This window comes from Aegilops tauschii, chromosome 5 (genome assembly GCF_002575655.3).
Source record: "Aegilops tauschii subsp. strangulata cultivar AL8/78 chromosome 5, Aet v6.0, whole genome shotgun sequence".
NCBI lineage: Eukaryota > Viridiplantae > Streptophyta > Magnoliopsida > Poales > Poaceae > Aegilops > Aegilops tauschii.
Window position 1 is genome coordinate 578,792,807 of NC_053039.3, and position 24,845 is coordinate 578,817,651.

The window sequence follows — 24,845 nt, forward strand, 5'->3', positions numbered from 1 at the left end:
CTTCAGTCTAGACAGAATCCTCGATCTAGACAAAAGTCTTTGAAAACAAAAACATAGTCACGCACTGGAATCATGCATGGCTAGACTATGCAAACAACGATGCTTGAGTGCGCAAACTACAAGGAATACATGGTAGATAAAATATTAGGGTGGTTCATCATCTCACACGAAGGAACATGCATGACGTTTCAACCAGTGAAGTTGTCTCGAGGCATGCAACAGTGCACAAGCTATAGAGGAATAAAGAAGGGATCGCACGGTGTCCCTTGCACACTATAAAAGGATGACGACTAAGCGCTACAAAAGACACAAAGCACCAGACTCCACAGCATCAACACTCTTAGAGCAAGAGCACCACAGCCTCCCAGTCATTAGTAGTTGTAGATGTTTCATCTCCACTTGTGATAAAGCCTTATGTTGAAGGCATTGTATCATCAGGTAGCGAAGATTGGAAGGAAGAAGGTAGTCTTCTTATTTCCTGTATAATTCCTTCGGGTCTCCCGAAAGGAAAAATCTTATGTAAATTATGTTCTGAAATGCAGTAGTTTTGTGTTTCACTTGGTTTCCTTATTATTACTTAATGTGATGAGTTCTTATGCTAGGGATCCTATAGGAGAAATCTCTGTCGGGAGTTTACCCTTGTGTGGCGTCTGATGAGAACCTTGTGGCCATAGAGTGTTCCCTTCAGATGGAACTGCCTGGCAAGACGGTAGGAATTTATCCCATAAGTTCGCAAACAAAACATCAATTGAATGACCTTAGCTACTTCTGAAGCAACATGGTGAAAATATGGTGAGTACCGAGTAGGATTAACACAACCACTGCACACACGGTCGACCATTTTCTTAGTTTCCCAACCTTTAAAAATCATACCAAAAACAAATATAATATAATAATAAGAATATCTAATTAGATTAGATTTCCACTAACTGTTTTTAATGCTAAATAATTTTGATTTTTTAATTAACTAGTTTTTATACTAAATAATATTTTGCTTGCAAAATGATGTTTATACTTGTGTGTTGGTTTTTTGCAGGACCTTTTAAGGCTGCAGAAACCAAGAAAATGACCGATGGTCTGTGTAGTGGTTGTGTTAGTCCTACTCGGTATGTTGCTTCAGAAGTAGCTAAGTTCACTTGATATTTTTATTGCAAACTTATGGGATAAATTACTACTATCTTCCAAGGCAATTCCACCCGAAGGAAACACTTCTCTACGGCCACATGGTTTGAATCAGATGCCACACAAGGCTAAACAAAGAACTATCAACAGAGATTTCTCCTATAGGATTCCTAGTGTACGAACTCATCTCATAAATGCATAATACAATAACCAAGTAAAACACAAAAGTACTTCATCTCACAACATAATTTACATATGGTTTTACCTTTTGGGAGACCCTGAAGGGATTACACAAGAAATAAGAAGAGTACCTTGTGCTACCTCTTGAGCACTGCGTTGGTTTTCCCTTGAAGAGGAAAGGGTGATGCAGTAAAGTAGCGTAAGTATTTCCCTCAGTTTTTGATAACCAAGGTATCAATCCAGTAGGAGACCACGCTCGAGTCCCACGCACCTACACAAACAAATAAGAACCTCACAACCAACGCGATAAAGGGGTTGTCAATCCCTTCACGGTCACTTACGAGAGTGAGATCTGATAGATATGATAAGATAATATTTTTGGTATTTTTATGATAAAGAGAAATAAAGATGCAAAGTAAAATAAACGGCAATAGAAATAGCTTGTTGTTGGGAGATTAATATGATGGAAAATAGACCCGGGGGCCATAGGTTTCACTAGTGGCTTCTCTCAAGATAGCATAAGTATTACGGTGGGTAAACGAATTACTGTCGAGCAATTGATAGAATTGAGCATAGTTATGAGAATATCTAGGTATGATCATGTATATAGGCATCACGTCCGCGACAAGTAGACCGAAACGATTCTGCATCTACTACTATTACTCCACACATCGACCGCTATCCAGCATGCATCTAGAGTATTAAGTTCATAAAAACAAAGTAATGCTTTAAGCAAGATGACATGATGTAGAGGGATAAACTCATGCAATATGATATAAACCCCATCTTTTTATCCTCGATGGCAACAATACAATACGTGCCTTGCTGCCCCTGCTGTCACTGGGAAAGGACACCGCAAGATTGAACCCAAAGCTAAGCACTTCTCCCATTGCAAGAAAGATCAATCTAGTAGGACAAACCAAACTGATAATTCGAAGAGACTTGCAAAGATAACCAATCATACATAAAAGAATTCAGAGGAGATTCAAATATTGTTCATAGATAAACTTGATCATAAACCCACAATTCATCGGATCTCGACAAACACACCGCAAAAGAAGAGTTACATCAAATAGATCTCGAAGAAGATCGAGGAGAACTTTGTATTGATATCCAAAGAGAGAGAAGAAGCCATCTAGCTAATAACTATGGACCCGAAGGTCTGAGGTAAACTACTCACACATCCTCGGAGAGGCTATGGTGTTGATGTAGAAGCCCTCCGTGATCAATGCCCCTTCTGGCGGAGCGCCGGAAAAGGCCCCAAGATGGGATCTCACGGGTACAGAAGGTTGCAGCAGTGGAAATAGGGTTTTGGCTCCATATATGTTGTTTCCAGGGTACATGGGTATATATAGGAGGAAGAAGTACGTCGGTGGAGCAACGAGGGGCCCACGAGGGTGGAGGGCGCGCCCCCTACCTAGTGCCCTCCTCGTCGATTGCTTTACGTAGACTCCAAGTCCTCTGGATCACGTTCGTTCCGAAAATCACGTTCCCGAAGGTTTCATTCCGTTTGGACTCCGTTTGATATCCTTTTCCTTCGAACCACTGAAATAGGCAAAAAAACAGCAATTTGGGTTGGGCCTCCGGTTAATAGGTTAGTCCCAAAAATAATATAAAAGTGTATAATAAATCCCAATAAACATCCAAAACAGAATATAATATAGCATGGAACAATCAAAAATTATAGATACGTTGGAGACGTATCAAGCATCCCCAAGCTTAATTCCTGCTCGTCCTCGAGTAGGTAAATGATAAAAACAGATTTTTTTGATGTGGAATGCTCCTTAGCATAATTTTCAATGTAACCCTCCTAATTGTGGTATCAATATTCAGATCCGGAAGATTCAAGATAAAAGTTTAATATTGACATAAAAGTAATAATACTTCAAGCATACTAACTAAACAATTATGTCTTCTCAAAATAACATGGCCAAAGAAAGTTCATCCCTACAAAATCATATAGTTTGGTCATGCTCCATTTTCATCACACAAGAATGCTCTCATCATGCACAACCCCGATGACAAGCCAAGTAATTGTTTCATACTTTAGTAATCTCAAACTTTTTTCAACTTTCACGCAATACATGAGCGTGAGCCATGGATATAGCACTATGGGTGGAATAGAATATAATGATGGGGGTTATGTGGAGAAGAAAAAAAGGAGAAAGTCTCACATCAACGCGGCTAATCAACGGGCTATGGAGATGCCCATCAATTGATGTTAATGTGAGGAGTAGGGATTACCATGCAACGGATGCACTAGAGCTAAAAATGTATGAAAGCTCAACAAAAGAAACTAAGTGGGTGTGCATCCAACTTGCTTGCTCACGAAGACCTAGGGCATTTGAGGAAGCCCATTGTTGGAATATACAAGCCAAGTTCTATAACGAAAAATTCCCACTAGTATATGAAAGTGACAAAACAAGAGACTATCTATCATAAGGATCATGGTGCTACTTTGAAGCACAAGTATGGAAAAGATAGTAGCATTGCGCCTTTTTCTTTTCTTTTCTTTTTTTTTGGGGGGGGGGGGTTTCTTTTTTTTCGTTTGGCCTTTCTCTTTTTTTTGGGACAATGCTCTATGAATGATGATCATCACACTTCTATTTATTTACAACTCAATGATTACAACTCGATACTAGAACAAAGTATGACTCTATATGAATGCCTTCGGCGGTGTACCGGGAAGGGCAATGAATCAAGAGTGACATGTATGAAATAATATGCATGCTGGCTTTGCCACAAATACGATGTCGACTACATGATCATGCAAGGCAATATGACAATGATGAACGTGTCATGATAAACGGAACGGTGGAAAGTTGCATGGCAATATATCTCGGAATGGCTATGGAAATGCCATAATAGGTAGGTATGGTGGCTGTTTTGAGGAAGATATAAGGAGGCTGATGTGTGATAGAGCGTATCATATCACGGGGTTTGGATGCACCGGCGAAGTTTGCACCAACTCTCAAGGTGAGAAAGGGCAATGCACGGTACCGAAGAGGCTAGCAACGATGGAAGGGTAAGAGTGCGTATAATCCATGGACTAAACATTAGTCATAAAGGACTCACATACTTATTGCAAAAATCTACAAGTCATCAAAAACCAAGCACTACGTGCATGCTCCTAGGGGGATAGATTGGTAGGAAAAGACCATCGCTCGTCCCCAACCGCCACTCATAAGGAGGACAATCAAAGAACACCTCATGTTTCAAATTTGTTACACAACGTTTACCATACGTGCATGCTACGGGATTTGCAAACTTCAACACAAGTATTTCTCAAATTCACAACTACTCAACTAGCACAACTTTAATATCACCAGCTCCATATCTCAAAACAATCATCAAGCATCAAACTTCTCTTAGTATTCAACACACTCATAAGAAAGTTTTTACAAATCTTGAATACCTAGCATATTAGAACTAATTTCACAATTAAAGCAAATTACCATGCTGTTTTGTAGGACTCTCAAAATAATATAAGTGAAGCATGAGAGAACAATAGTTTCTATAAAACAAATCCACCACCGTGCTCTAAAAGATATAAGTGAAGCACTAGAGCAAAAACTATATAACTCAAAAGATATAAGTGAAGCACATAGAGTATTCTAATAAATTCTGAATCATGTGTGTCTCTCTCAAAAGGTGTGTACAGCACGGATGATTGTGGTAAACTAAAAAGCAAAGACTCAAAGCATACAAGACGCTCCAAGCAAAACACATATGATGTGGTGAATAAAAATATAGCTCCAAGTAAAGTTACCGATGGACGAAGATGAAAGAGGGGATGCCTTCCGGGGCATCCCCAAGCTTTGGCTTTTTGGTGTCCTTAGATTACCTTGGGGTGCCATGGGCATCCCCAAGCTTAGGCTCTTGCCACTCCTTGTTCCGTAATCCATCAAATCTTTACCCAAAACTTGAAAACTTCACAACACAAACTTCTGTCAAAAACAGAATCTATTGGTGTTAAACATACTGTATTCCAACTTCTCGATGCTTTATAAACTATTTTACTAGCCATAGATTCATCAAAATAAGCAAACAACACACGAAAAACAGAATCTGTCAAAAACAGAACAGTCTGTAGTAATCTGTAACTAACGCAAACTTCTGGAACTCAGAAATATCTACCAAAATAGGACGACCTAGATAATTTGTTTATTGATCTACTGCAATTTGAATCAGTATTTTATCACGTTCTGGTGATTTTTAACAATTGTTTTCGTGAACAGAACGTTTCTGGAATTTTCAGCAAGATCAAATAACTATCATCCAAGAAGTTCCTATAGGTTTAACTTGGCACAAACACTAATTAAACATAAAAACAAATCTAACCAGAGGCTAGATCAAATATTTATTCCTAAACAGAAGCAAAAAGAAAAAAACTAAAATAAAATTGGGTTGCCTCCCAACAAGCGCTATCGTTTAACGCCCCTAGCTAGGCATAAAAGCAAGGATAGATCTAAGTATTGCCATCTTTGGTGGGCAATCCTTCAATAAGACACCTATAACCCCTAGGATTTTCTTTATTTTTATTAATTATCAAACTCCTAGGCACAAAATCAAGAAAATCATTTGTAGCAAACGGTTCCTTAATGATAGCAAAAAGATTGGGATGAACACTTATTGATTTTAAATCCGCAGTTTCCTTACTAGAGGATTCACCCTTATTTTTAGGAACATAAACAAGCTTGGCAATTTTGGTAGGAGGATTTGGAGTAGTTTTAACGGAAGAAAAAGTGGACCCCATGTTGGTGATAATTCCCTCAAGTTTATCGATTCTAGTAGAATCTTGATCTATTCTTTCATTAACTATGGATTCTTTTTCCTTAAAACTTTTCAGAGTAACTCCCACCTTAGATCCATACTGGGTAATTTGGTTGTGGATCTTTTTATCCAAATTCTCAATCAACTCTACAGTAGCAACTTTATCTTCAATAATTTCAAGCCTTTGCATCACATGTTCCAAAGTTAACATAGTTCCATTAACCAAAAGAGGTGGTGAGCCAAACAAATCTATCATAGCATTATAAGAATCAAAAGTATGGCTACCCAAGAAATTCCCTCTGGTAATGGTATCAAGAATATATCTGTACCAAGGAGTAACGCCAACATAAAAATTGCGAAGAAGAATGGAAGTAGATTGCTTCCTGGTAGATCTATTTTGAGCATTGCAAATTCTATACCAAGCGTCTTTAGATTTTCTCCCTCCCTTTGCTTAAAATTAAGAACTTCATTCTTGGGAGACAACGAAGAAGATAATGGACTAGCCATAACGACAAGGCAAGCAAGAAAGCGACGAAGGGAAAAGAAAGGGCGAATAAAACAGCAAGGGTGAACTGGGGGAGAGGAAAACGAGAGGCAAATGGCAAATAATATAATGCGAGGGATAAGAGTTTGTGATGGGTACTTGGTATGTCTTGACTTGTGCGTAGATCTCCCCGGCAACGGCGCCAGAAATCCTTCTTGCTACCTCTTGAGCACTGCGTTGGTTTCCCTTGAAGAGGAAAGGGTGATGCAGTAAAGTAGCGTAAGTATTTCCCTCAGTTTTTGAGAACCAAGGTATCAATCCAGTAGGAGACCACGCTCGAGTCCCACGCACCTACACAAACAAATAAGAACCTCGCAACCAACGCGATAAAGGGGTTGTCAATCCCTTCACGCTCATTTACGAGAGTGAGATCTAACAGATATGATAAGATAATATTTTTGGTATTTTTATGATAAAGAGAAATAAAGATGCAAAGTAAAATAAACGGCAATAGAAATAGCTTGTTGTTGGGAGATTAATATGATGGAAAATAGACCCGGGGGCCATAGGTTTCATTAGTGGCTTCTCTCAAGATAGCATAAGTATTACGGTGGGTAAACGAATTACTGTCGAGCAATTGATAGAATTGAGCATAGTTATGAGAATATCTAGGTATGATCATGTATATAGGCATCACGTCCGCGACAAGTAGACCGAAACGATTCTGCATCTACTACTATTACTCCACACATCGACCGCTATCCAGCATGCATCTAGAGTATTAAGTTCATAAGAACAGAGTAATGCTTTAAGCAAGATGACATGATGTAGAGGGATAAACTCATGCAATATGATATAAACCCCATCTTTTTATCCTCGATGGCAACAATACAATACGTGCCTTGCTGCCCCTGCTGTCACTGGGAAAGGACACCGCAAGATTGAACCCAAAGCTAAGCACTTCTCCCATTGCAAGAAAGATCAATCTAGTAGGCCAAACCAAACTGATAATTCGAAGAGACTTGCAAAGATAACCAATCATACATAAAAGAATTCAGAGGAGATTCAAATATTGTTCATAGATAAACTTGATCATAAAACCACAATTCATCGGATCTCGACAAACACACCGCAAAAGAAGAGTTACATCAAATAGATCTCCAAGAAGATCGAGGAGAACTTTGTCTTGAGATCCAAAGAGAGAGAAGAAGCCATCTAGCTAATAACTATGGACCCGAAGGTCTGAGGTAAACTACTCACACATCATCGGAGAGGCTATGGTGTTGATGTAGAAGCCCTCCGTGATCAATGCCCCCTCCGGCGGAGCGCCGGAAAAGGCCCCAAGATGCGATCTCACGGGTACAGAAGGTTGCGGCGGTGGAAATAGGGTTTTGGCTCCGTATATGATGTTTCCAGGGTACATGGGTATATATAGGAGGAAGAAGTACGTCAGTGGAGCAACGAGGGGCACACGAGGGTGGAGGGCGCGCCTGGGGGAGGTGGGCGCGTGCCCCTACCTTGTGCCCTCCTCGTCGATTGCTTTACATAGACTCCAGGTCCTCTGGATCACGTTCGTTCCGAAAATCACGTTCCCGAAGGTTTCATTCCGTTTGGACTCCGTTTGATATCCTTTTCCTTTGAAACACTGAAATAGGCAAAAAAACAGCAATTTGGGCTGGGCCTCCGGTTAATAGGTTAGTCCCAAAAATAATATAAATGTGTATAATAAAGCCCAATAAACATCCAAAACAGAATATAATATAGCATGGAACAATCAAAAATTATAGATACGTTGGAGACGTATGACCTTGTTCCTACCTTTATCACCTGATGATACAATGCAGTTAGTATAAAGCTTTACTACAAGTGGAGATGGCACAAAAACTACTACTACTACTAATGAGTGGGCGGTTGTGGTGCTCTTGCTCTACGAATGTTGTGATTCTCTGGAATCTGGTGTTCTGTGTCTTTTGCAGCTCTCAGTCCCCCTCTTTTTTACAGTGCATGAGGGACACCGTGTGGTCCCTTCTTCTATTGCTAGTGTATTGCTACATGCCTTGACATAGTTTCATTAGTTGACGAATCATGCATGTTCCTTCGTGTGAGCTGATGAACCAGCCCAATATTTTATATACCTTGTATTCCATGTAGTCTGCATAATAAAGTATCGATGTTTGCATAGTCTGGCCATGCATGATTCCGATGAGTGACTGTGTTTTTGTTTTGGTTAGGAGTTTTGTCCAGATCGGGGATTTTTTCTAGACTGAAGACCCTGTCCTTACAGAGGATCTTTTTTCCAAAGTGAAGACCTTGTCTTGACAGAGGATTTTGTCCAAACTGAAGACATTGTCCCCATCATATTTTTATATTCTTGGCCTCTTGTGCCATGATTTTATTTCAAGACATCCATGTGTCGTTGCATGCCATGAAGTATTATGTAAGCCATCCATGCATGGCTTAGTATTCTAGCTTGAATGAAGGACTTTATCTTGATTGAGGAGTTTAGCTTAACTCCTCTCATTTGCCTTTCCTGATACGGGTGATGCTCCTTGTTGGTCTCTACTTGCACAAATATTCATCCTACAGATATTTTAGGTAGGAGTCTTCCCCGCCCATATTATTGATAATACTTTATCAATATTCAGATTATATCAATATTCAGGTATAGATCCTCTGCACCCGAATAATTGATAGTCATATCAATTCATGTTCAGATATATTTGAGGATTATGCTTATGATCTTCTAATTGATTGGTTTCCCGTGTCCGGCAATATCCATATGATCTTCATCGAAAAGATTGGGGTAATATTTTCTATCATATTCTTTCTTTAGATTTCAAAATTTCCATCATTTCCAATCATAATTCTTTAAAAATTTCTTCTTCTAGTTTTGCCTTCACTGATTTTGTGATCTCTTTATATTTTTCATTTATGTTCAAGTGTATGTATTCACTATCCAAGAGATCGGTTACTTTGAGAAGGCATTCTTTGGATGTCGGATATCTATGATGTAATAATTTTCCCCTATTAAGCTTCTTGCGCATTTTTAAGCTTCATTGATTTCGTCATATCTTTTCCATGACAAATGTTCATTGTTTTGTCTTGCATCAAAATTTTCTTTTAGAACATCTTCAATACTCATGTATATTTCTGGTTTGTTCCAATCAAATATTATATATAGTGTCTTTTCTTTTTACACCTTCCCTTTTGCAGCTTTGGGTGTGCCTTTCTTCAACATGTTAAAGTATTCTGATAGTCTATTAAGAATTGCCAACATGTACCTTTTTCCTTCTCTTTTACATTTATATTTAAACCAGAAATTATCGTGTGTCCATTGCTGGATTTCATCAATATGGATATGGCTCTTTTGTTTCAAATTGAATGCGCCATGTGTGAGCATATTTTTCTCTTCACCAAATAGAATGCTTCATTTCCACTAGGAAGCAGTCCTCTCTTCATTTCTGTAAAATTGCCGAGCGAGAGAATACGTCAGGTAAGCTATTATCCTTCCCTTTAGTATATTCAAATACTACTCCATAACCATTCCCTACAATAGTATCTTCAAATAAGACTCTTCTTCTAGTCAAACTTTTATTACTAATAATATGATTATAATATCTAAATATCGCTTCAGAGTCTATTCGCACTGTAAATTCCTTATATCCTAAGTATAATCTGAAACAGTCTATTGTGTGCACTACCGTAATGATTTCTGTATCAATATTATTGACTGTTTTAATTTATAGCCTCTCCAGGCGTATCTACATATTTTTCTTCTGCTTTGGAGAAATTTTGTCAGGTTTTTGCTTCAAAATAGCGCCCCAGCCTACTTTAGATGCATCGGTCTCAATTATGAAGTAATAATCTTACAACAATAATACTATAGGTTTCTGATTCTTGACCTTGTCTTTAATGGCCCTTACTAATCTTAGATCTTTTGAGTTGAAATACTTTTGACCCTTCTCTCTTAATTTAGCGTATAAAGATCAAGCAAGTTTCACTAAATTATCTATGTAATTCCTTGCATAGTTCGCAAACCCTAAAAATTGCTGCAAAATATTTTTATCATTCATATTATCAGGGAATTGTGAAATTTTGATTTTCCAGCAATTTTTAGGGATTACAAACGATGCAAAGAATTACATAGATAACTTAGCAAAGCTTGCTTGACCTTTATATGCTAAATTAAGAAAGAATGGTCAAAAGTATTTCAACTCAAAAGATAAAAAATTAGTAAGGACCATTAAAGACAATGCCAAGAATTCGAAGCCTCTAGAACTACTGTTGGAAGATTATATTACTTCACAATTGAAATCTATCATTTTAAAGTAGGTTGGGATGCTATATTAAAGCCAAAAAACTTAACAAATATTCTCCAAAAGCAAAGGAAAAATATTCATATACAGCTCAAGAAGCTATAAATTAAAAATAGTCAATAATACTGATAGAGAAGTCTTAGTGGTAGTTCACGCAATAAACGCTTTAAAGTTATACTTAGGATTTAAGGAATTTAACGTGCAAATAGACTATGAAGCGATATGTAGATATTATAATCAGATTGATAGTAATAAAAGTTCGACTAGAAGATGGGTCTTACTTGAAGATATTATAGTAGGGAATGGTTATAGAGTAGTATTTGAATATATGAAAGGGAAGGATAAAAGCTTACCTGAATATTCTCTCGCTCGTCAATTTTACAAGAATAAAGAGAAGATCGCTTCCTAATGGAAATGAAGCATTCTATTTGGTGAAGAAAATAAAATCAATATATCCGCAAAGGGTGCATTCAATCTCAAACAAAAGAGCCATGTCCATATTGATAAAATCCAGCAATGCATACCAGATAATTTATGGTTTCAATATAATAGTAAAAGAGAAGACAATTGGTAGATGTTGGCAATCCTTAGTAGCCTATCAAAATACTTTAACATGTTGAACAAAGGCACACCCAAAGCTACAAAACAGAAAGTGTAAAAAGAAAAGACATTATATATAATATTTGATGGGAATAAACCGGGAATATACATGAGTTTGGAAGATGTTCTAAAAGAAAATTTTGATGCAAGACAAAAGAATGAAGATTTAAAATGGAAAAGATATGATGATATCATTGAAGCTTAAAAATGTGCAAGAATTTTAATAGGGGAAAATTATTACATAGTCACAAAAGGTAGAGAATATATTCAAACTCACAGAGGCATAGCTAACAATATGACCACTCCATCGTTTCCTAAAAATACAAAGAGAGAAGCATCAAGCTCCTAGAAGGTTAATAAAGAAGATTCCCCTAAATATCAGACATACAAAGAATGCCTTGTGAAAGGAACAAATCTCTTGGATAGTGAATACAACGGTTGTTGTTCTGGTGCGTTGGTCCTATGGGGCCTCACCACGACAACTTCCCGGCTATCTAATACAACAAGTTTTGCCCAGCTCCGGCGATGACAGCAGCGCGCCTTCGGCTCGCTTTATTGCTTATAGTCGTCGCTAGGTGCTCTACGGATCTATATGTAACTTTTGTTATTTCTGGTGTATTGCACTGCCATGATTGAAGATGAATAGATCGAAAGTTTTCTCGCAAAAAAGAAATACATAGACATGAAGATAAATGAAAAAAAATAAGAGATAATGAAATCGGTGATGACAAAACTAAAAGAAGAAATTTTAAAAGAAATATGATTAGAAATTAATGAAAATTTTGAAATCTAAAGAAAGAATATGATTAAAAAAATATCACCCCAATCTTTCCGATGAAGATCATATGGATAATGCCGGACACAGCAAACCAATCGCATAGAAGATCATAAGCATAATCCTCAAATATATTTGAATATGAATTGATGTGACTATCAATTATTCGGCCGCAGAGGATCTATACCGGCATATTGATATAATCTAAATATTGGTAAAGTATTATCAATAATATGGGCTGGGAAGACTCCTACCTAAAAATTCTACAGCATGATTATTTTTGCAACTAGAGGTCAACAAGGAGCAACGCTCGTACCAGGAAAGGGAAAGAAGATGAGTTAAGTTAAACTCCTCAATCAAGCAAAAGTCCTTCATTCAAGCTAGAATACTAAGCCATGCATGCGAACTAAAATGTTCATCCATGCATGGTTGACTTACATAATACTTCATGGCAAGCAACGGTGCATGCAAGTCTTGAAATAAATCAAGGGCACAAGAGGCCCAGAATATAAAACTGCGATCGGGACAACGTCTTTAGTTTGCATAAAATCCTCTATCAGGGCAAGGTCTTCAATTGGAAAAAATCTTCTATCCGGACAAGGTCTTCAGCCTAGACAAAATCCCCAGTCTAAACAAAAGTTTTAACCAAAACAAAAATGTAGTCACGCATCAAAATCTTGCATGGCCAGACTATGCAACAAACGAGTCTTGATTGTGTAGACTACAATGAATACAAGGTAGATAAAATATTGGATTGGTTCATCGGCTTTCACAGAGGATCATGCATGATGTGTCAACCAATGAAACTGTCTCAAGTCATGTAGCAGTGCACCAGCAATAGAGGAATAAAGAAGGGACCGTACGGTGTCCGTGCACTGTAAAAGGAGGGGGACTGAGAGCTACGAAAGACATAGAACACTAGATTCCAGAGAATCACAACACCCGTAGAGCAAGAGCACCATAGCTTCTGATACGTCTCCAACGTATCTATAATTTATGAAGTATTCATGCTATTATATTATCCATCTTGGATGTTTTATGGGCTTTACTATGCACTTTTATATTATTTTTGGGACTAACCTATTGACCCAGAGCCCAGTGCCAGTTCCTGTTTTTTCCCTTGTTTTAGTGTTTCGAAGAAAAGGAATATCAAATGGAGTCGAAACGGAATGAAACCTTCTGGAGAAGTTATTTTTGGAAAGAAAGCAACCCGGGAGACTTGGAGTCCATGTCAAGAAAGCAACGAGGAAGGCACGAGGCAGGGGGGCGCGCCCACCCCCCCTGGGCGCGCCCTCCACCCTCGTGGGCCCCTCGTGGCTCCCCTGACGTACTTCTTCCACCTATATATATCCATATACCCTAAAACGACCGGGGAACAGAATAGATCGGGAGTTCCACCGCCGCAAGCCTCTGTAGCCACCCAAACCCAATCGGGGCCCTGTTCCGGCACCCTGCCGGAGGGGGGAACCCTCACCGGTGGCCATCTTCATCATCCCGGCGCTCTCCATGACGAGGAGGGAGTAGTTCACCCTCGGGGCTGAGGGTATGTACCAGTAGCTATGTGTTTGATCTCTCTCTCTCTCTCTCTCGTGTTCTTGAGGTGATACGATCTTGATGTATCGCGAGCTTTGCTATTGTAGTTGGATCTTATGATGTTTCTCCCCCTCTACTCTCTTGTAATGGATTGAGTTTTCCCTTTGAAGTTATCTTATCGGATTGAGTCTTTAATGATTTGAGAACACTTGATGTATGTCTTGCCGTGCGTATCTGTGGTGACAATGGGATATCACGTGACTCACTTGATGTATGTTTTGGTGATCAACTTGCGGGTTCCGCCCATGAACCTATGCATAGGGGTTGGCACACGTTTTCGTCTTGACTCTCCGGTATAAACTTTGGGGCACTCTTTGAAGTACTTTGTGTTGGTTGAATAGATGAATCTGAGATTGTGTGATGCATATCGTATAATCATACCCACAGATACTTGAGGTGACATTGGAGTATCTAGGTGACATTATGGTTTTGGTTGATTTGTGTCTTAAGGTGTTATTCTAGTATGAACTCTAGGGCTGTTTGTGACACTTATAGGAATAGCCCAACGGATTGATTGGAAAGAATAACTCTGAGGTGGTTTCATACCCTACCATAATCTCTTCGTTTGTTCTCCGCTATTAGTGACTTTGGAGTGACTCTTTGTTGCATGTTGAGGGATAGTTATATGATCGAATTATGTTATTATCGTTGAGAGAACTTGCACTAGTGAAAGTATGAACCCTAGGCCTTGTTTCCTAGCATTGCAATACCGTTTACGCTCACTTTTACCACATGCTACCTTGCTGTTTTTATATTTTAGTTTACAAAAACCTATATCTACCATCCATATTGCACTTGTATCACCATCTCTTCGCCGAACTAGTGCACCTATACAATTTACCATTGTATTGGGTGTGTTGGGGACACAAGAGACTCTTTGTTATTTGGTTGCAGGGTTGCTTGAGAGAGACCATCTTCATCCTACGCCTCCCACGGATTGATAAACCTTAGGTCATCCACTTGAGGGAAATTTGCTACTGTCCTACAAACCTCTGTACTTGGAGGCCCAACAACGTCTACAAGAAGAAGGCTGCGTAGTAGACATCAAGCAGTTTCTGGCGCCGTTGCCGGGGAGCTGAGTGCTTGAAGGTATATCTTTAGATCTTGCAATCGAATCTTTTTGTTTCTTGTTTTATCACTAGTTTAGTTTATAAAATAAAATTACAAAAAATGGAATTGAGTTTGTCTCGTACGCTTCATCTTTTTAATATCTTTCGTGAGTATGATGGAAAGGAAAATTGTGCCAAAGTGTTAGAAGAAGAATGCATTAAAATGTTTGGCACTAAATCTTTGTATGATGAGCAAGATTGCAATGTTGTTAGTATGAATTCTTTGAATATCCATGATGCTAATGATATGCAAAGCCACAATCTTGGGGAAGCTATGTTTGATGAAGATTATATTTTTTGTCCCCCAAGCTTTGATGAGCAAATTTACTATGATGAAAGCATGCCTCCTATCTATGATGATTATTGTGATGACACGTATGCTTTAAAGAATAATGATAACCATGAAACTTGTCATCTTGATCTTAATTTTCAATCACATGATAGTTATTTTGTTGAGTTTGCTCCCACTATTGTTGATGAGAATAAATTTGCTTATGTGGAGAGTAGTAAATTTTCTATGCTTGTAGATCATGAAAAGAATGCTTTATGTGATGGTTCTATTGTTGAATTCATTCATGATGCTACTGAAAATTATTATGAGGGAGGAATATATGCTTGTAAGAATTGCAATAATATTAAGTTTCCTCTCTATGCGCTTAAAGTTTTGAAGTTATGCTTGTTTTGCCTTCCTATGCTAGTTGATTATTGTTCCCATAAGTTGTTTGCTCACAAAATCCCTATGCATAGGAAGTGGATTAGACTTAAATGTGCTAGTCATATTCTTCATGATGCTCCCTTTATGTTTCGATTCTTATCTTTTATGTGAGCATCATTGAAATCATCATGCCTAGCTAGGGGCGTTAAACGTTAGCGCTTGTTGGGAGGCAACCCAATTTTATTTTAGTTCTTTGCTTTTTGGTTCTTTTTAGCAATAAATAATCCATCTAGCTTCTGTTTAGATGTGGTTTTGTGTTTTAATTAGTGTTTGTGCCAAGTAGAACCTTTGGGAAGACTTGGGTGAAGTCTTTATGATCATGCTGTAAAAAAAACAGAAACTCTAGCGCTCACGAGATCAGCTTCAACTTTTTACTGGAGAGAGCTATTTAGTTGATTCTTTTTGCAGATGATTACTAGACAAATTCCTCAGGTCCACCAATTTATTTTAGAATTTTGGGAGTTCCATAAGTATACGTTTGATACAGATTACTATAGACTGTTCTGTTTTTGACAGATTCTGTTTTTCGTGTGTTGTTTGCTTATTTTGATGAATCTATGGCTAGTAAAATAGTTTATAAATCATAGATAAGTTAGAATACAGTAGGTTTAACACCAATATAAATAAAGAATAATTTCATTACAGTACCTTGAAGTGGTGTTTTGTTTTCTTTCGCAAACGGAGCTCACGAGATTTTCTGTTAAGTTTTGTGTTGTGAAGTTTTCATGTTTTGGGTAAAGATTCGATGGGCTATGGAATAAGGAGTGGCAAGAGCCTAAGCTTGGGGATGCCCAAGTCACCCCGATGTAATATTCAAGGACAGCCAAGAGCCTAAGCTTGGGGATGCCCCGGAAGGCATCCCCTCTTTCGTCTTCGTTCATCGGTAACTTTACTTGGAGCTATATTTTTATTCACCACATGATATGTGTTTTGCTTGGAGCGTCATTTACTTTTGTTAGTATTTGCTTGCTGTCATTTAGAATAATGTTTTGCATCTCTAGTTTCAATAAAAATGTCAAGGATAGCTTTTACCATGCTTATTTTGCAAGTATACATGTTGCTGTTTGAAAACAGAAAGTTTACCGCTGTTGCAAAAATTCCCTAGAAAAGTCAGAATGTGATAAAATGTTGAAACCTTTTGAATAATATGCTCTGATAAATTTACTACAGTGGGAATTTTATTTCATAATTTTTGGAGCTAGGGAAGTATGGATCTTGCTGCATTCTTTACAGACTGTCCTGTTTAGGCAGATTGCTGTTATGTTTGCATTGTTTGCATATGTTTGCTTGTTTAATGATTCTATTTGAGGATAGGACTATTAAATATGCAGAGGGATTTAGTATTCAATGTTGAATAATAATTTTAGTTATTTTCTACAGTATAGTATGATAAGGTTTTTGCATTGGTTTATACTAACTTATCTCACGAGTTCTTGTTGAGTTTGGTGTGGATGAAGCTTTTGAGATTTAGGAAACCGTGATATGAGAGGAATTAAGGAGACACAAAAGCTCAAGCTTGGGGATGACCAAGGCACCCCAAGATAATATTTCAAGAAGTCTCAAGCATCTAAGCTTGGGGATGCCCCGGTAGGCATCCCACCTTTCTTCTTCAACAATTATTGGTTAGTATCGGTTGAACCTAAGTTTTTGCTTCTTCACATGATATGTGCTATCCTTGAAATGTCATTTTATTTTGTTTTGCTTGCTGCTTGAATAAAACACATTAGATCTGAAATTCTTAAATGAGAGAGAGTCTTCACATAGCTACATAATTATTTAACTATTCATTGATCTTCACTTATATCCTTTTGGAGTAGTTTGTCATTTACTCGTGTGCTTCACTTATATCCTATGAGTAAACGGTTGAATGATTTGAATATCATAAATCTGAAATTATACATGTTTCATATGCCTTTCCCATGGGGAGTAATGCCTTCACATATAAGAAGTAGAGGTGGTAAATTTATTGAAGGTTAGCAAACATTGTATTGGTCACTTGAAGAATTCATGAAAGAATATTGAAATAAGAGAGATTTCACATATAAATATACTATCTTGGACATCTTCTATGATTGTGAGCCCCATTAATTATTTTCAAACCTGAGCAAATTAGTTGAAGTTGGACAAGGAAGACAACATAATGAGTTATGCTTGGGTATATTTGTATAGAAGTTATATTGTTACGGATCCTCTAACATGTTGTGCTTGCTATTTAGAATCCTTTGCTAGCCAAAATATCTGTACTAAGCAGGAACACTGCTTGTGCATCCAAAATCCTTGAACCAAGTTTCTTCCATGAGTGTCCACCATATCTACCTATATGCGGTATTTACGTGCCGTTCCAAGTAAATTTTCATGTGCCCAACTCTAAACTTTCAAATAATAATCTGTTTTCTATGCCCGAATCGCTCATGTAGCGACTACGGGTTAGCAGTATCTTCCATGCTAGGTGGCTTATTCTCACGATGAGTGGACTCCGCTCATCATTCACGAGAAAATGGATGGTAACTGGGATGCCCAGTCCCATGATCAAAAGATCGAAATCAAATCAAAAATAATTGCAAACAAAACTCCCCCAGGATTAATGTTAGTTGGAGGCACCCATTGTTTCGGGCAAGCCATGGATTGATGATTGTTGGTGGAGGGGGAGTAAAAATCTTTACCTTTCTGTTTGGGAACCGCCTATAATGTATGTAGTATGGAAGATATTGGGAACTATTGGTCGTTATGTTGACAATGAAAGCATACCTCTCAAAATAATTTTTCTCTGTTTTTGCTCCGAGCTCTGGCACCTCTGCAAATCCCTACTTCCCTCTGCGAAGGGCCTATCTTTTACTTTTATGCTAGAGTCAGTAGTATTCCTTCTCATTCCAACGTACTCTTTAGTTGGCAAGCATCATATGATGGAAAGATCTAAGCATATATGGCCATTCAAACATATTTGAGCATGAATTATTACTGTTGACATTACCCTTGAGGTAAAAGGTTGGGAGGCGAAACATTAAGCCCTATCTTTCTCTGTGTTCGATGAATACTATTTGTTCTAAAAATATGCTTTGAGTGGTAGCAACCATGGAAGACTAAATGATAGTTGAGTATGTGAAGTTTGCTGAATCAAAGCTCTGACATAGACTCTTCCTGAAAATAAGATGAATTGTAATTGTTTGATGACTAATAACATGGTTTGTTAGTTTTCAAGATAGTTTATGATCTATACTTTAACATGTGAATAGCTTGTTACTTGATCATGCAAAGTTCTATGAGTTGAGCTACTGTTATGACATATAATGATGCTAGAAAAGGTGATTGAAATTATCATTGATCAAACTTATGCACCTGCTAGCATTCACACTTCATAAATTATTTCTTTTATCATTTACCTACTCGAGGACGAGCAGGAATTAAGCTTGGGGATGCTGATACGTCTCCAACGTATCTATAATTTATGAAGTATTCATGCTATTATATTATCCATCTTGGATGTTTTATGGGCTTGGGACTAACCTATTGACCCAGAGCCCAATGCCAGTTCCTGTTTTTTCCCTTGTTTCAGTGTTTCAAAGAAAAGGAATATCAAATGGAGTCGAAACGGAATGAAACCTTCTGGAGAATTTATTTTTGGAAAGAAAGCAACCCGGGAGACTTGGAGTCCACGTCAAGAAAGCAACAAGGAAGGCACGAGCCAGGGGGGCGCGCCCACCCCCCTGGGCGCGCCCTCCACCCTCGTGGGCCCCTCGTGGCTCCCCTGACGTACTTCTTTCGCCTATATATATCCATACACCCTAAAATGATCGGGGAACAGAATAGATCGGGAGTTCCGCCGCCGCAAGCCTCTGTAGCCACCAAAAACCAATTGGGACCCTGTTCCGGCACCCTGCCGGAGGGGGGAACCCTCACCGGTGGCCATCTTCATCATCCCGGCGCTCTCCATGATGAGGAGGGAGTAGTTCACCCTCGGGGCTGAGGGTATGTACCAGTAGCTATGTGTTTGATCTCTCTCTCTCTCTCTCGTGTTCTTGAGGTGATACGATCTTGATGTATCGCGAGCTTTGCTATTGTAGTTGGATCTTATGATGTTTCTCCCCCTCTACTCTCTTGTAATGGATTGAGTTTTCCCTTTGAAGTTATCTTATCGGATTGAGTCTTTAGTGATTTGAGAACACTTGATGTATGTCTTGTCGTGCGTATCTATGGTGACAATGGGATATCACGTGACTCACTTGATGTATGTTTTGGTGATCAACTTGCGGGTTCCGCCCATGAACCTATGCATAGGGGTTGGCACACGTTTTCGTCTTGACTCTCCGGTATAAACTTTGGGGCACTCTTTGAAGTACTTTATGTTGGTTGCATAGATGAATCTGAGAATGTGTGATGCATATCGTATAATCATACCCACGGATACTTGAGGTGACATTGGAGTATCTAGGTGACATTAGGGTTTTGGTTGATTTGTGTCTTAAGGTGTTATTCTAGTACGAACTCTAGGGCTGTTTGTGACACTTGTAGGAATAGCCCAACGGATTGATTGGAAAGAATAACTTTGAGGTGGTTTCGTACCCTACCATAATCTCTTCGTTTGTTCTTCGCTATTAGTGACTTTGGAGTGACTCTTTGTTGCATGTTGAGGGATAGTTATATGATCCAATTATGTTATTATCGCTGAGAGAACTTGCACTAGTGAAAGTATGAACCCTAGGCCTTGTTTCCTAGCATTGCAATACCGTTTACGCTCACTTTTACCACTTGCTACCTTGTTGTTTTTATATTTTCAGTTTGCAAAAACCTATATCTACCATCCATATTGCACTTGTATCACCATCTCTTCGCTGAACTAGTGCACCTATACAATTTATCATTGTATTGGGTGTGTTGGGGACACAAGAGACTCTTTGTTATTTGGTTGCAGGGTTTCTTGAGAGAGACCATCTTCATCCTACGCCTCCCACGGATTGATAAACCTTAGGTCATCCACTTGAGGGAAATTTGCTACTATCCTACAAACCTCTGCACTTGGAGGCCCAACAACGTCTACAAGAAGAAGGTTGCGTAGTAGACATCAGCCTCCCACTCATAAGTAGTAGTTATCCCTTCTCCACTTGTAATAAAGTCTTATACTAAATGCATTGTGTGGTGAAATGTAGGAATAATGTAGTCTTCTTATTTCCTATGTAATCCCTTTGGGGTCTCCCAAAAGGTTAAGCCATATGTAAATTATTTTGTGAAATGAAGTAGTTTTGTGTTTCATTTGGTTTTTGTATTATGAATCTATTAGATGAGTTCTTATGCTAGGGATGCTATAGGATAAACCTCCACCAGTAGTTCTTTGTTTAGCCTTGTGTGGCATCTAATGGGAACCTTGTGGCCGTAGAGAAATGTTCCCTTCAGGTGGAACTGCATGGGATAGGAATTTATTCCATAAGTTTGCAATAAAAACATCAAGTAAATTAACTTAGCCACTTCTGAAACAACATATGTCAAGTAGGACTAACACAACCACTACACATACAGTCGGTCGTTTTCTTGGTTTCTCCATCCTTAAAAGATCATGCAAAAAAGAATAAAATAAAATAATGAGAATATCAAATTAAATTAAGTTTTCACTAATAGTTTTTAATGCTAAATAATTTTGTATTTTTTAGTTAATTGAGTTATTATACTAAATAATACTTTGTTTGCAAATAAAAATTTATATTTGTGTGTGTTGATTATGCTTATAATACTTGATTTTCTTTCATATACAAATCATCTCCATTATTAATGCAAATAAATATCAATATTTTTAGAATATAGCAACTAAAAATATACGTGTTCATGGGCTTCATAGTAGCGGACAATTATCCATCCCTTGATGGGGCGCTCCCATAAGAGCGAAATCACTAATTGAGGAGTACTCATAGAAAGATCACTCCCACCTCCTCAGGTTGTGACAAGTGGCGCGCTGCATGTGCGCCACTTGTCACAATTTGGGAGTTTTTACATTTTTCGTAGATCCGTTTATTGAAAACGTTTTACCTCTTAAACCGTGCGTCCAAATCTCGAACCATTTTCACCGTTGGATTCCCCGCGTCGAGATCTTCAAAACTTGATCCCGTGTTGATAGGTTTTGACGAACTATTTTTCACTAAAACAACGGACGAAAAAAACAGGACAAAAAAATCGTGCCGGGAGCGGATTTTTTCCTTTATGAAAGAGGCACGCAGTGCCTCTCGCGGAAGCACAACCGTGCCTCTTGCGAAAGGAAAAAAAAATAAAAACACTCGTTTCCGAGAGGCACGGCCGCGCCTCTCATGAAAGCACAACCGTGCCTCTCGCGGAAGCAAAACCGTGCATCTCACGGAAGGAAAAAAAACAGAAAATGCATTTTTTTTCATTTCTGAGAGGCACGGCTGTGCGTCTCGCGAAAGCTAAGAAAAGCTAAGAAAGACCAGTGGAAAACCAAACAATCGGAATTAAAAAACCAAAAACACGTGCTGAAAAATAAAAGAAAAAGCAATATCCGGAGGGAAACCCAGAGCGCGACACGTGGTGCGTTCTCAGCCCATCCGCAAGTGATCGTTGCGAGGCTCCTGAAGGAGCCCTCGTCAACTAGTTGCTCCCCCATAAGAGCCACTAAAGTTGTATATTGCGCCAATTAATATACAAGTAAAGTAGTATGAGTACACAATGCCCACAGCAGTTCCCATATTTTCAAAACTGGTTGGCCCATTGGGTACCTTCTAGCAGTTTGAACCACTGTTTTCTGGGCGGTTTTCTCTTGGTTTTCCTTCGGGGACTTTTTCTAATTTTTTTGTATTTTATTTTTTTCTCCTTTTTGTTTTCATTTTCATGGATATTCTTAAAATACATGAATAGTTTCAAATTCATGAACAATTTGCATTGCGTGAACTTTTTAAAATTTTGGGAACATATTTTCTAATCCGTGAAGGTTCTTCAAATCTATGAAATTTTTCCAAATTCATGAGCTTTATTCAATTTTGTGTAAATAAAATTAAATCCATGTTCTCCTTCAAATCCACAATTATTTTTACAAATGGATGAACCTTTTCAAATTTGTGATTTTTTTCAAACCCACCAACCAATTTTAAAATCTGCAAATTTTTGTATTTACTTTCCTTCTCTCGAAAGTCTATGATCGACAGTTCACCGATTAGTGGTCGACTAGTGAACCGTCCAGTCGAAGGATGCTGGGATGATCAAGCGAGCGTGCAGCTCATGTGTTGGACTAGCCCGCGTGAGTGGAGCGCCGGTTTCTTAACTGGTGCAATGGGTGCCGATTATGAGCCCTCCTCGCATGGTCTCTAAATGTTATATACCACTCAATTCGAGGGTTAGCATGCCTCGACATCGGGTGGCTGAGGTCCAATTGGAAGGCCACACATTTCTTTTTGTTATAATATTTTATTAGATTTCACCTTTTAGGGAGCATGTAAACACTTTTAAAATTACATGAACACGTAGTATCCAATGTATTAAATTATGGAAATGTATGATCATTTGTTTTTGTATGCTAGGACAATTTCAGAAGGTACCACAAATATCCATAAAATATATGAAAAATTGTGTTTGTTTACATAAGCCTTTTCATTTTCACATATAAAATTTATGCATTATTAACCCAAATCCCTGCAGTCAACACTTTTGCGATTTATCAACTGATGAAACACACATTTTAGATTATGTTATAAAAATATAAAAATACCTGTTAGGGGGCCGCGCAATGCCCAGCACAATATGCCCCCCCTAGAGGTAGCTCTATGATAAGAGCCACTTAAAGTACATGTGTGCTCCTCCTCGATGCTCTCTTTTCTTCATCCTTAATAAGTTCTCTTATTCTATGATTTATACTCAGGCAAACGCTCCAAAGGCAGGTATATGGGCTAACAACCCAGTAGCTTCATAAATTTTCATCTTTTTAATTTTATATATGATTTTTAACATATTTACAAAAGTATTGTCAAAATCACTTTAAATAATAAAAAATCATACGTTGCGATAATAAAGTTCCCTGATGCATTATATCAGTAGTGGTTCCTGCCAAGAAACAAAGTGTAGAACCAATAAATCCATGGGATAATATTTGTCAAATAGCTCCGTTGAGTCTAATGTTGGTTATGAAACCAATTCCTACTATTATGAAACCCATGTGAGACATAGAGGAATTAGCTATTATTTTTATGAAATTTCGTTGACCAAGAGAAGTTGAACTTGCATAAATTATTTGCATTGCTCCTATTATTACCAATCAAGACCAAGTACATAATGACCATGCTTATACAGGATTTGCCGATTGCTGGATCTCTAGGTCGGAGGAGGGAGACAGGCAAGTACGCCAACTATGCAAGAAGATAAGGCCGATGGACATCGAGGGGAAGTGACTATAGGACCGGAATGGCAGTAGTGCAATGTATACACTACGATAGAATCATACTTTCGTTGAACCCCTCCACCGAAGGGCTTAAATTTAGGACCCTGATAAGTGTCACACATGTGGCACAAAGCAATTCCGCCCTGACCTTTTCTTGATGGCAACTTTAGTTACCAGAGGATGGCAACTTTTGTGAAGCATGGCAACTTTTTGTTTGGATTGCAAGTTTCAAATTTTTGTTTTTTTGTATATAAAAGGGAAATTGCTATATGAGCGATGCTACCAATCCCCCGTACTGTTTTTTTTAGGCTTTATAAATCCAATCCATGTACTGACATGCCTAATCGTGGCCCATCACTGGTTTTCAGTGGCCCAAAAGAAAACCCTAATTACCCAAAACGAAGCCCTAATACTGCTCTATAAATTGCCCCTACCCTCCGTGATTCCCTTCACAGCCGCCACACCGCCGCTCTTCCCCTACAATCTATCCCTCCCCCTCCTCCTCAACACAGCTGCAGCTCGACTCTGTCCCGGCTTGCTCCCTGTGGCGGCCGTTGAGACGAGATCTCCCCATACCACATAGCGGCAGCTCGGCTCCGTGCACGCGTATGGGGAGATCTCGCCTCAACAGCCGCTCCGTGTGAGCTTTACCTGTACGTATGACGATGCTTTTGGTCCTTTCCTGCATCGCTTGTTGGTAACGCGCTCTCCTCTACTAGTTGATCTTGCATGAGAGGTAGCCTTGTTCAGTCCAGCCGAGAGTTCACTGCTGGGATTAATGCTTTCAAACAATTTGGTCAGTGATGCAAT

The 24,845-nt window shown here is 38.6% G+C and overlaps 1 long non-coding RNA gene across 2 annotated transcripts; it reads left to right on the plus strand.

Annotated features, from left to right (window-relative positions):
* Window positions 1-299: 299 nt before the first annotated feature.
* Window positions 300-13,981, plus strand: LOC120965472 (uncharacterized). 2 transcript variants are annotated; one of them, XR_005758493.3, is made up of 5 exons: window positions 300-462; window positions 603-709; window positions 1,037-1,106; window positions 8,791-9,154; window positions 9,274-13,981. It is a non-coding gene; the product is annotated as an uncharacterized lncRNA (long non-coding RNA). The 2 variants fall into 2 exon arrangements; XR_005758492.2 differs by having other exon boundaries at window positions 302-462; window positions 8,791-9,289.
* Window positions 13,982-24,845: the final 10,864 nt, after the last annotated feature.